This window comes from Triticum aestivum, chromosome 5B, assembly GCF_018294505.1.
Source record: "Triticum aestivum cultivar Chinese Spring chromosome 5B, IWGSC CS RefSeq v2.1, whole genome shotgun sequence".
In the NCBI taxonomy this organism is placed as follows: domain Eukaryota; kingdom Viridiplantae; phylum Streptophyta; class Magnoliopsida; order Poales; family Poaceae; genus Triticum; species Triticum aestivum.
This window is the reverse complement of record NC_057807.1, coordinates 599,592,326-599,604,436: the sequence shown is the minus strand read 5'-3', so window position 1 is coordinate 599,604,436 and position 12,111 is coordinate 599,592,326.

The following is a 12,111-nucleotide window of genomic DNA, read 5'->3' as shown; positions in this document are numbered from 1 at the left end:
GACACTATCATATACGTGTGCCAAAAGGCGCAAACGGTCCCGGGCAAAGGTAAGGCGACACCCGTGGGAATACCATGCGTGAGGCCGCAAAGTGATATGAGGTGTTACATGCTAGATCGATGTGGCATTGAGTCGGGGTCCTGACACCTAGGTGCTAGTGTGAGTGCTATTCCTTTCTCCTTATATGAAGAAATTAAAGATGAAATAGCACCAGCTGAGATAGAAGATATAGATGCTACTATTAAACTTGCTAATAGAGATACTATCTCACCAAGTGGGATTCTTAGATATGTTGAAGTCTTGTGTGGGAAAATAAAATACCCTACTGATTTTCTTGTTCTTAGCACCCCACAAGATGACTTTTGTCCCATTATATTTGGTAGACCTTTCTTGAACACTGTCAATGCTAAAATAGATTGTGAGAAACAAACTGACGGTGTTAGCTTTGGTGATGAATCTCATGAGTTTAATTTTTCCAAGTTTAGTAAACAACCTCATATGAAAGATTTGCCTAGTAAGGATGAAATTATTGGTCTTTCTTCTATTGTTGTGCCCCCTACTGATCCTTTGGAACAATATTTGCGAGACCATGAAAATGATTTGCATATGCGTGAAAGAAATGAAATAGATAGAATCTTTTCGAACAACAACCTCTGCTTAAACACAATTTGCCTATTGAAACTCTAGGAGGTCCTCCTCTACCTAAAGGTGATCCTGTGTTTGAACTAAAACAATTACCAGACACTTTGAAATATGATTATCTTGATGAAAAGAAGATATATCATGTTATTATTAGTGCTAACCTTTCAGAACATGAAGAAGAAAGATTATTGAAAGTTCTAAGGAAGCACAAGGCTGCTATTGGATATACTCTTAATGATCTTAAGGGCATTAGTCCCACTCTATGTCAGCACAAGATTAATATGGAACCTGATGCTAAACCCGTTGTTGATCACCAATGTAGATTAAATCCAAAAATGACAGAAGTGGTAAGAACGGAAATATTGAAACTTCTGGAAGTAGGTATGATCTATCCTATAGCTGATAGTAGATGGGTAAGTCATGTTCATTGTGTCCCTAAGAAGGGAGGTATTACTGTTGTTCCTAATGATAAGAATGAGCTTATTCCACAAAGAATTGTCATGGGCTATAAAATGGTAATTGATTATAGAAAATTAAATAAAGCTACTAAAAAGATCATTACCCTCTACCTTTTATCGATCAAATGTTAGAAATATTATCTAAGCACACACATTTTTTCTTCCTTGATGGATACTCTGGCTTTTCACAAATACATGTTTTACAATTTGATCAAGAAAAGACCACTTTTACTTGTCCTTTTGGAACATTTGCTTATGGACATATGCCTTTCGGTTTATGTAATACACCTGCTACCTTTAAAAGATGTATGACTGCCATATTCTCTGATTTTTGTGAAAAGATTTTTGAGGTTTTCATGGATGACTTTTCTGTTTATGGGAAGTCTTTTGATGATTGTTTAAGAAATCTTGATCGAGTTTTGCAGAGATGTGAATAAACAAATCTTGTCTTGAATTGGGAGAAGTGCCACTTTATGGTTAATGAAGGTATTGTCTTGGGCCATAAAATTTCTGAAAGAGGCATTGAGGTGGACAAAGCCAAGGTTGATGCAATTGAGAAAATGCCATGTCCTAAAGATATCAAAGGTATTCGTGGTACCCTTGGTCATGTTGGTTTCTATAGGAGGTTTACCAAAGACTTTTCTAAAATTTCTAGGCCTCTTACTAATCTTTTGCAAAAGGATATTCCCTTTGTGTTTGATGATGATTGTATGGAAGCCTTTGAAACACTAAAGAAAGACTTAATCACTGCACCTATTGTTCAACCACCTGATTGGAACTTGCCTTTTGAGATTATGTGTGATGCTATTGATTATGCTGTTGGTGCTCTTCTAGGACAAAGAGTTGATAAGAAACTAAATGTTATTCATTATGCTAGTAAAACTCTAGACAGTGCTCAACAAAACTGTGCTACTACTGAAAAAGAATTCTTAGCAGTGGTGTTTGCTTGTGATAAATTCAGATTTTACATTGTTGATTCTAAAGTAATTGTCCACACCGATCCCGGTGCTATAAAATATCTCATGGAAAAGAAAGATGCTAAACCTAGACTCATTAGGTGGGTTCTTCTGCTACAAGAATTTGATTTGCATATTACTGATAGGAAAGGAGTAGAGAACCCCGTGGCTGACAACTTTTCTAGACTTGAAAATATTCTTGATGACCCACAACCAATTAATGATAGCTTCCCTGATGAACAACTAGCTGCAATAAATGTTTCTCATAGTACACCTTGGTATGCTGACTATGCTAATTATATCGTTGCTAAATACATACCACCTAGCTTCACATACCAACAAAAGAAAAAAAATCTTTGATTTAAGACATTACTTTTGGGATGATCCACATCTTTATAAAGAAGGGGTAGATGGTATTATTAGATGTTGTGTACCTGAGCATGGACATGAACAAATCCTATGGAAATGTCACTCCGAAGCTTATGGAGGACATCATGCGTGAGACATAACCGCTCGTAAGGTATTGCAATCTGGTTTTTATTGGCCTACTCTCTTCAAAGATGCACGTAAGTTGTCTCATCTTGAGATGAATGCCAAAGAATAGGTAATATCGGTAAGCATCAAGAAATGCCTATGAGTTTTCACTTGCTGTTGAACCATTTGATGTTTGGGGATTTAACTTTATGGGACCTTTTCCTTCCTCTAATGGGTATACACATATTTTGGTTGCTATTGATTATGTTACTAAATGGGTAGAAGTTATTCCAACTAGTAGTGCTGATCACAACACCTCTATTAAGATGCTTAAGGAAGTTATTTTCCCAAGGTTTGGAGTCCCTAGATATTTAATGAATGATGGTGGTCCACACTTTATTCATGGTGCTTTCTGTAAGATGCGTGATAAGTATGATGTTAACCATAGAATTGCGTCACCTTATCATCCTCAGTGTAGTGGTCAAGTTGAACTTAGCAATAGAGAAATAAAGCTAATCTTACAAAAGACTGTTAATAGGTCCCGGAAGAATTGGTCTAAGAAATTAGATGATGCACTTTGGGCTTATAGAACGGCTTACAAAAATCCTATGGGTATGTCTCCATATAAAATGGTTTATGGAAAAGCTTTTCATTTGCCTCTTGAGTTAGAACACAAAGCATTTTGGGCTATAAAAGAACACAATTATGATTTCAAACTTGCTGGTGAAAAGAGGCTATTTGATATTAGCTCATTAGATGAATGGAGAACCCAGGCTTATGAAAATGCTAAGTTATTCAAAGAAAAGGTTAAAAGATGGCATGACAAAAGAATTCAAAAGTGTGAGTTCAAAGTTAGAGAATATGTTCTTTTGTAGAACTCTCGTTTTAGATTCTTTGCAGGAAAACTCCTCTCCAAATGGGAAGGACCCTATGTTATCGAGGAGGTCTATCAATCCGGAGCTATCAAAATCAATAATGTCGAAGGTACTAACCCGAAGGTTGTCAATGGGCAACGAATAAAACACTATATCTCAGGTATGCCCATTAATGTTGAAAGCAATGTTATCCAAACTTTGACACCATATGAACACATAAAAGAGACCTTCTGGAACACTCCAAATAAGGAGGTACGTGATACGATAAGTAAACAGACTCCAAAAAATCCGCAAAAATATATTTTGTCAGTTTTGGAATATTTAGAAAATTAGGAAAATAAGAAACTTCCAGGAAACTGACCCTGGTGGGCGCGATACACAAGGGCGCGCCAGGCTTGCCTGGTGCGCCCAGGTGGGTTGTGCCCACCTCGGGTACTTTCCAATCTCTGTTTTTCTTCCATTCTGCTTGTTCTCCAAGATAAAAAAATCTATATATACCTCCCAAACCTGTTAACCTCCATATCACGGAGAAATCTCCTGTTTTCTTTTCTTGATATTTCTGTCAGATCTGTTGAGCCAGGCATCATGTCTTCTCCACCCTCTGAACGTATGGAAGAAGATGCTTGGTTGATGAAGATTGAGCTGAAGAGAGAAGACCCCGTCGGAGCAGCTAAGGAGGACAAGAGCAAGGAGGCACCCGGAGATCAAGTGTCGATGGACGAGCAAGCATTTCCCGATGATGAGGAAGAGGAAGATATCCTTGAACCCTACTATGATAGCCAGGATTTTGCCTTCTCTCTTTTTTCCAGACTTTATTTGCCCTTGCTTTGGATTTCAGTTTTTGGGATCAATTCAAATGGACTTATCACTTGGGCATGCCCTTGACTTTCACCCAAGTAACCCATCTACCTATCATTCAACCCGATTTCTCTGGAAAAAATCCCAAAATGTCCCAAAGGATATTTTTCATAAACGAAAAATATTCAAAAAAAAAATCTGAAACTCATTTCAAAAACTAGTGCTCCAAAGCAACCCTCATTTTTATTACTCCAAAAATCCTGAGATAATTCCTAAATATTCTTTGAAACTTTGCCCACCTTCCTGAGCAAAAATATTGCATGACTTTTTGTAATATTTTTGCTACATAAAATCATTTCACTTCTGGCCTAAAAATGCACTTTATACAGCAAGTGTATTTATCTTTGATCTAATGGAGCTGGTTTTTCTTGAGCCTCATTACCCTCCTAAGAAAAGCTTAACCCCGGGAGATCAGCCCTAATAATCTTCTAGAAGCCCTCCAAACTTGGCGACCAAGTTTCTGACCAGAAACTTGTCAGCTTGCTCAAGTCCTATCTGGTTGGCCTGGCATTGAGTTCTCAACTTTCCTAGACCTAACACTGCACGAACAACACCCCATACAAGGTTTGGCCGAGCGTGAGCGTCGTCTTGACCATGCCAGCATGGTGCCCGCGTGAGGGCACAAGCGCTGGCATGTGTTCGATGTGCTCTGCGTCGCGACAGTGCCTCTGTTCGGCGGCGCTCGCTGATTCCAGAGATGCCGATGCGAGCACGAGCACTGATACGTCTCCATCGTATCTATAATTTTTGATTGTTCCATGCCAATATTCTACAACTTTCATATACCTTTGGCTACTTTTTATATTATTTTTGGGACTAACATATTGATCCAGTGCCCAGTGCCAGTTCCTGTTTGTTGCATGTTTTATGTTTCGCAGAAACCCCATATCAAATGGAGTCCAAACGGGATAAAAATGGACGAAGATCATTTTTGTAATATTTATGATTTTTGGGAAGAAAAACCAACGCGAGACGGGGCCCGAGGGGGCCACGAGGCAGGGGCGCGCCACTGACCCTCGTGGGCACCCCGTAAGGTAGTTGACGCTCTTCTTTTGCCGCAAGAAAGCTAATTTTCGGAGAAAAATCTGGGCAAAAGTTTCAACCCAATCGGAGTTACGGATCTCCGAATATAAAAAACCGGTGAAAGGGCAGAATCTGAGAATGCAGAAACAGAGAGAGACAAAGAGACAGATCCAATCTCGGAGGGGCTCTTGCCCCTCCCATGCCATGGGAGCCAAGGACCAGAGGGGAAACCCTTCTCCCATCTAGGGAGAAGGTCAAGGAAGCAGAAGAAGAAGAAGAAGAAGAAGGGGGCTCTCTCCCCCTTGCTCCCGGTGGCACCGGAATGCCGCCGGGGGACATCATCATCACCGCGATCTACACCAACACCTCCGCCATCTTCACCAACATCTCCATCACCTTCCCCCATCTATATTCAGCGGTTCACTCTCCCGCAACCCGCTATACCCTCTACTTGAACATGGTGCTTTATGCTTCATATTATTATCCAATGATGTGTTGCCATCCTATGATGTATGAGTAGATTTTCGTTATCCTATCGGAGATTTATAAATTACTATGATTGGTTTAATTTTCTTGTGGTTATTTTGTTGTCCTATTGTGCCCTCCGTGTCGCGCAAGCATGAGAGATTCCCGATGTAGGGTGTTCCAATATGTTCATGATTCGCTTATAGTGGGTTGCTAGAGTGACAGAAGCTTAAACCCGAGTAAGGGGATTGTGGCGTATGGGATAAAGAGGACTTGATACTTTAATGCTATGGTTGGGTTTTACCTTAATGATCTTTAGTAGTTGCGGATGCTTGCTAGAGTTCCAATCATAAGTGCATATGATCCAAGAAGAGAAAGTATGTTAGCTTATGCCTCTCCCGCATAAAACTTGCAATTGGTCTAGTAACGTAGTCAATTGCTTAGGGACAATTTCACAACTCCTACCACCACTTTTCCACACTCGCTATATTTACTTTATTGTTTCTTTATCTAAACAGCCCCTACTTTTTATTTACGTGCTCTTGATACGTCTCCAACGTATCTAAATTTTTTTATTGTTCCATGCTATTATATTACCTGTTTTGGATGTTTATGGGCTTTACTTTACACTTTTATATCATTTTTGGGACTAACCTACTAACCGGAGGCCCAGCCCGTATTGTTGTTTTTTTTGCCTATTTCAGTGTTTCGAAGAAAAGGAATATCAAACGGAGTCCAAACAGAATGAAACCTTCAGGAGCGTGATTTTTGGAACGAACATGATCCAAAGGACTTGGAGTGCAAGTCAAGAAGCTGCCGAGGCGGCCACGAGGGTGGAGGGCGCCCCCCCCCCCCCTACTGGGCGGGCCCCCCTATCTCGTGGGCCCCTCGGGCATCAACCGACGTACTTCTTCCTCCTATATATACCCACGTACCCCGAAACCATCAAGGGCGACCACGAAAAGCTATTTCCACCATCGTAACCTTCTGTATCCGTGAGATCCCATCTTGGAGCCGTCGTCGGCGCTCCGCCGGAGGGGGAATCCACCATGGAGGGCTTCTACATCAACACCATAGCCTCTCCGATGAGTTGTGAGTAGTTTACCACAGACCTTCGGGTCCATAGTTATTAGCTAAATGGCTTCTTCTTTCTCTTTGAATCTCAATACCATGTTCTCCTTGATCTTCTTGGAGATCTATTTGATGTAACTCTTTTTGCGGTGTGTTTGTCGAGATCCGATGAATTGTGGGTTTATGATCAAGTTTATCTATGAGAAATATTTGAATCTCCTCTGAATTCTTTTATGTATGATTAAGTTATCTTTGCAAGTCTCTTCAAATTTTCGGTTTGGTTTGGCCTACTAGATTGATCTTTCTTGCAATGGGAGAAGTGCTTAGCTTTGGGTTCAATCTTGCGGTGTCCTTTCCCAGTGGCAGCAGGGGCAGCAAGGCACGTATCGTATTGTTGCCATCGAGGATAAAAAGATGGGTTTTATATCATATTGCATGAGTTTATCCCTCTACATCATGTCATCTTTCTTAATGCGTTACTCTGTTCTTATGAACTTAATACTCAAGATGCATGCTGGATAGCGATCGATGTGTGGAGTAATAGTAGTAGATGTAGGCAGGAGTCGGTCTACTTGTGACGGACGTGCACTACAAAAAAAATACACTTCCGTGATGATACGTGTTTGTCACAGTAGGTCGCGTTTTCTGTCATGCATGTACATCCATGAAGGTTTTATGACAGAATCAAGATAGTCATACATGTGCTGTTGTAGAAGTGTTCCATGACATTACCAAAATTATCATCACGGAAGTGTCCACTTCCATGACAATAAATCGCGTGTCACAGAAGTGCTTTCGTCAAGAGTGACCGACACGTGGTATCCACCGTAACGGAACACCGTTAAGCTATCGGGTCGGGTTTTGGATCCGATAACCCGTTAACAGCCCCGACCAATGGGAAATTTCGACGTGTAAAATTCTTATTGGCCGGATGAAACATGTGTTAGCTCGTCAGTGGGTCAGACAGGCGCCTATGATATGTCGACACGTGCCATGGCCCACCACTGGCCCATTTAGCTTACAAAGCCGGCATGTTTGACTTGGTCAAAAGTTAACGGGTTGGCCCATGAAAAGCCTGTTAACGGTCTCTTCGCAAATAGCCCATTTGACAGCCCGTTAACTCACGGCCCGTTAGGCACTAAAGGAAATCGGCCTAACAACGTCATGTGGGCCGTCGAATATAACACCAGCCCATTTCACTTTCGGCCCATGTATGGCCCACGACGTCTTTCGGCCCATATGAGGCCTTCGTATCTTTTGGCCCTTTACAGGCCCACAGTGACTCTAGCCCATAATGAACAGTAATTTCCTTTGTACCCGTTAACGGCCCGTGATTTACATGGGCCGTTTCCAGCCCGTGTTAGCTTTTGGCCTATTGACGGCCCATACGTTCTTGGGCTCCTTTTCGGCCCTCGATTACTTCCAGCCCGTTGCTGGCCTGCTCCCCTAATGGGCCAAATTGGGCCCATGGCAAGAGTCGGCCCGTTACTGGCATGTTCCACAAATGGGCCAAATTCGGCCCTTGGCAAGAGTCGGCCCGTTACTGGCATGTTACCCGAATGGGCCAAATTCGGCCCATGGCAAGAGTCGGCCCGTTTCTGGCCAGCCCGTCCTATATTCTGGCCCATTAACGACCGTTATGCCTGTGACAGAATTAAGCTTTTGTAGTCCTACGGCCTGTTAACGGCCCGTTACCGTCCTGGGCCGATACCAATTATGCCCGATTACAGCCCATGTAGACCCATTTATCCGACGTCCTGAGGCCCACCGATTACAGGCCCATTTATCAACGGCCCGAGGCCCACCGATTATAGGCCCATTTATCGACGGCCCGTAGGAGACCCATGGATCCTACGGCCCGTATATGGCCCATGGGTAGTTGCGGCCACTAGCAAACCAGGGAAAAAGAAGACTAGGAAATAAATAAGGCTGAAAGTAACGCTAGGCTATTAAGGCGATTGCACAGATTACATCCACTCGGCATCAAAGATCGTCACTAGTGCAAATATAGGGAACACCCTACACTATAACAAAATGGCTTGCTATTTTCTTCAGCCGGTGGCTGCACGTTAAGAATAAATTTTGTATCGCACCAAAACAAATTACAACTATATAACAAAAGGAAGGTTGGCATAAAACTTAACAGTCTAGCAGATAAATGCACCACCAGAAGTTCAGAAGCTCGGTTCATTTGACCTGAATGTTACGTTTTCATGTTGTATTGTCCGATGCAGCACCATAACCCTCGCCTTCATTTCCCCTAGGCTCCTGAACAACATAGCAAATGACTGATAGTCTGGTTTCAAAACCATGCATATCTTGACGACATTGAGCAATGTTTCTCCTTGTTTCACAAAGGGCCTTTGTTAGGGAATGGACTTGTGTCTGGAGTGCAGATACAACATTGCTTTGAGCTTGCATATCTTGATCATGAGGCAGTTTGGACGATATTGCCTTAACAACCAACCTAGTATTACGCAGGAACGTGCTTTTGGCACTATTAGTGGACAGGTACTGACCCACTGCAGCAAGAGCTGACATTGCGGTTATAGTTGCCTCACCACCTTAAGTAGGTGGCGGTTCCACTATTTTTTCCATAGCTCGCTGAAAAGTTGAGGTTTTACATTAGTAGTACCAGAACAAAAGATATTAAGGAGGCAGCAAAACCAAACAAAATAGCTTTGGTCTATATACAGAACTTATTCTGGTGAACCCGTGTAAAATATTAGTTGTATTTTATTGCAAAGTACATAATAAAACCAGGTTCCAAACATATGACCATGTACCATAGCTAATGTATTGTCTATTTCTTCACATTGTATTGAGGGCTAAGGATAAAGAGACGAAGTTTATAATACAGTAAGCATAGTATGACATCATTCATATCACAAAACAATTGAGAACAGACAAACAGGCAATTGTAACATTGTGTGGGCAAGTCCAGCACGGAACTAGATTACGGGTCAAGATCAAAGGAACATCACTCCTCCCTTTTAAACCTTGTAAGGTGCAATGATACGCTAAGACAATTGTGTATAAAATTGTAAAGAGTAATAAACATTGGCTGCAAACCATGTAGTTCAAGGCACAAGTCAGAGTAAGTAGTAGTTAAAAGGCATGACGATTAAGGACTTACAATAGCAGCTTTGACTGGTGTAGTCATGACCTTCTTCTTGCTGGTGTGACAGTCCTTGAAGATTTCCACAGCATTTGGTTCAGGTACTTTTTGGTCCTTGCGGGCTTTCCTCTGCATTTCGAACAAGTCAATATAGATCTGATAATATGGTACAGCGAAAAGAGTGAAACAGCAGCTAATTACAACAGCCTCGCAGTGTGTAATATAGCTACAAGATCTTGTTGTCTGTTGGAATTTCACTTTCGTACGGTTGGCCTTGTTCTTTGAACAGTTCACCTACAAGAAGATAGATTTGTGTGGCACATGCGTCAATAGGACTTCAACATGTGATCTGATCACATATATATAATGTACCTAATACTTCAGATCAGACAGTGTTTAACAAGGCCCCTCCAGTCTTCATCTGATATATTTTCCACTGGAGATGTTTGGGAAAGTTCACTGTTAGCCTTGCCTTCAAAGTGAGTTTTCCTCAAGTTATACCGATATTGTCGCAGAGAACACTTGAAAACATGGGTGCAAGCTTGTCTGGTTGCATCATCTTGGCTATCCATCTTGAACCTCATCTGTTGAAAATTATGGGAGTCTCATTATCAGCAACCTAGAAAGTATGGGACAGAGCAAGACGATATTACTAGTTTCCATACATAACCATACTTACAGATAAATGGTTGAGGAAGGTTTTGAACTGGGTTTCATCTTTGTCATTCCTGTACTGAATCCATGTTGGGAGGATACGTACATGACACCTAACGGCCACCGCTGCCTCTGATACTAACTTGGCTGACTCTGTAGCATCACGTCGCCTTTTAAAACCTGCCTCAAAACGGATCTCCATTCTTCCTCCTCTAGATTTAGTTAACCTATCAAGCATTATCCCTGATGTTTGTTTCCTCTTGCGCCTAGGTGCTAGTCCAACAACGAACATATGAAGTGTTAGTGTACATCAAACTGTGAGACTACATATAAAGAAGCATGCAACTGTAACTTGACTCCAGCAACTACCTTCTTGTTGTTGAAGCTCACAAGGTTCATTTGATATTGCTAACTCGTCTTGTGTCAAGAGTGCTTGGGAAGTAGTGTCAGGTGGCAAGGGAGCTTGGGAACGTGCTGCTAGCTCAGTTGACGCACGAGTATGTCGTGCAGCTGGTAGTACTGTGGTAGGTGTTGCAAGAACTAGGGTTGTCTCTGCTTGTTTGGTGGCAGCTATTTGTTTCTGTTTGGCTTTTTTGCAGCTCGTGTAGCATGGGATGCCGTGTTTGTAGAATTTTCCGATGGACTTTCACCTTCTATTGCACCATCAGTACCAGCAGAATCTGCAGGATTCATCCGCTTCTCATTCCCTGCCATTCTGTGTTTCTTCCTCTTTCTCTGTGCCATGTTAAGTCAAGCCGACAAGAAAAACGAATAACAATTTAGTTCTTCAGAACAAATTGATGCGTGATGCAGACGAACTGAACTTTGATGTTAGACAACCACATGATAGGAGGATGTAATATGTATGAAAAACAAGACGGAAGAGATAACCAGAACTATGATGTGTAAACTAAGAAGAAGACATTTCACCAAATTAGAAGCAATGCAATGGAAGGTAGACACCATATGAAAGATGCTACAAATATCGCTCTGTCAAGTTAACAGTGTCTCAGCATAAATGGCATTTAAACAAATGTGAAGCAGTACAAGAAATAAATCATATGCAAGATGCAAACAACATCACACTACCATGTTAGAGGTCTCTCGTCATTAGTGCCATTGCATATTCACAGCATTGCATATTCACAGCTTATGATGTGTAAACTAAGGAGAAGGCATTTCAACAAATTAGAAGCAATGAAAGCTAGACACCATATGAAAGATGCAACGAATATCACTCTACCAAGTTCAAACTGTCTCGTCATAAGTGCCATTTCAACAAATTAGTAGTACAAGCTAGAAAAGAATGTGAGATGTAACCTATATCACACTCCAAAGTCAAATGTGTCTTATGATAAGTGATTGTTGCAGGTTACACAACAGTAGTAATTTGATGTAAGAACATGGTGTGATAGACAGATATTGTATGTTCTAGAAATAGGAACACGTGTCTTATTCAAGTATAATGTGTAAAGTAAGCAGATGGAATTCAACAAAATTAGAAGCAATACAAGCTA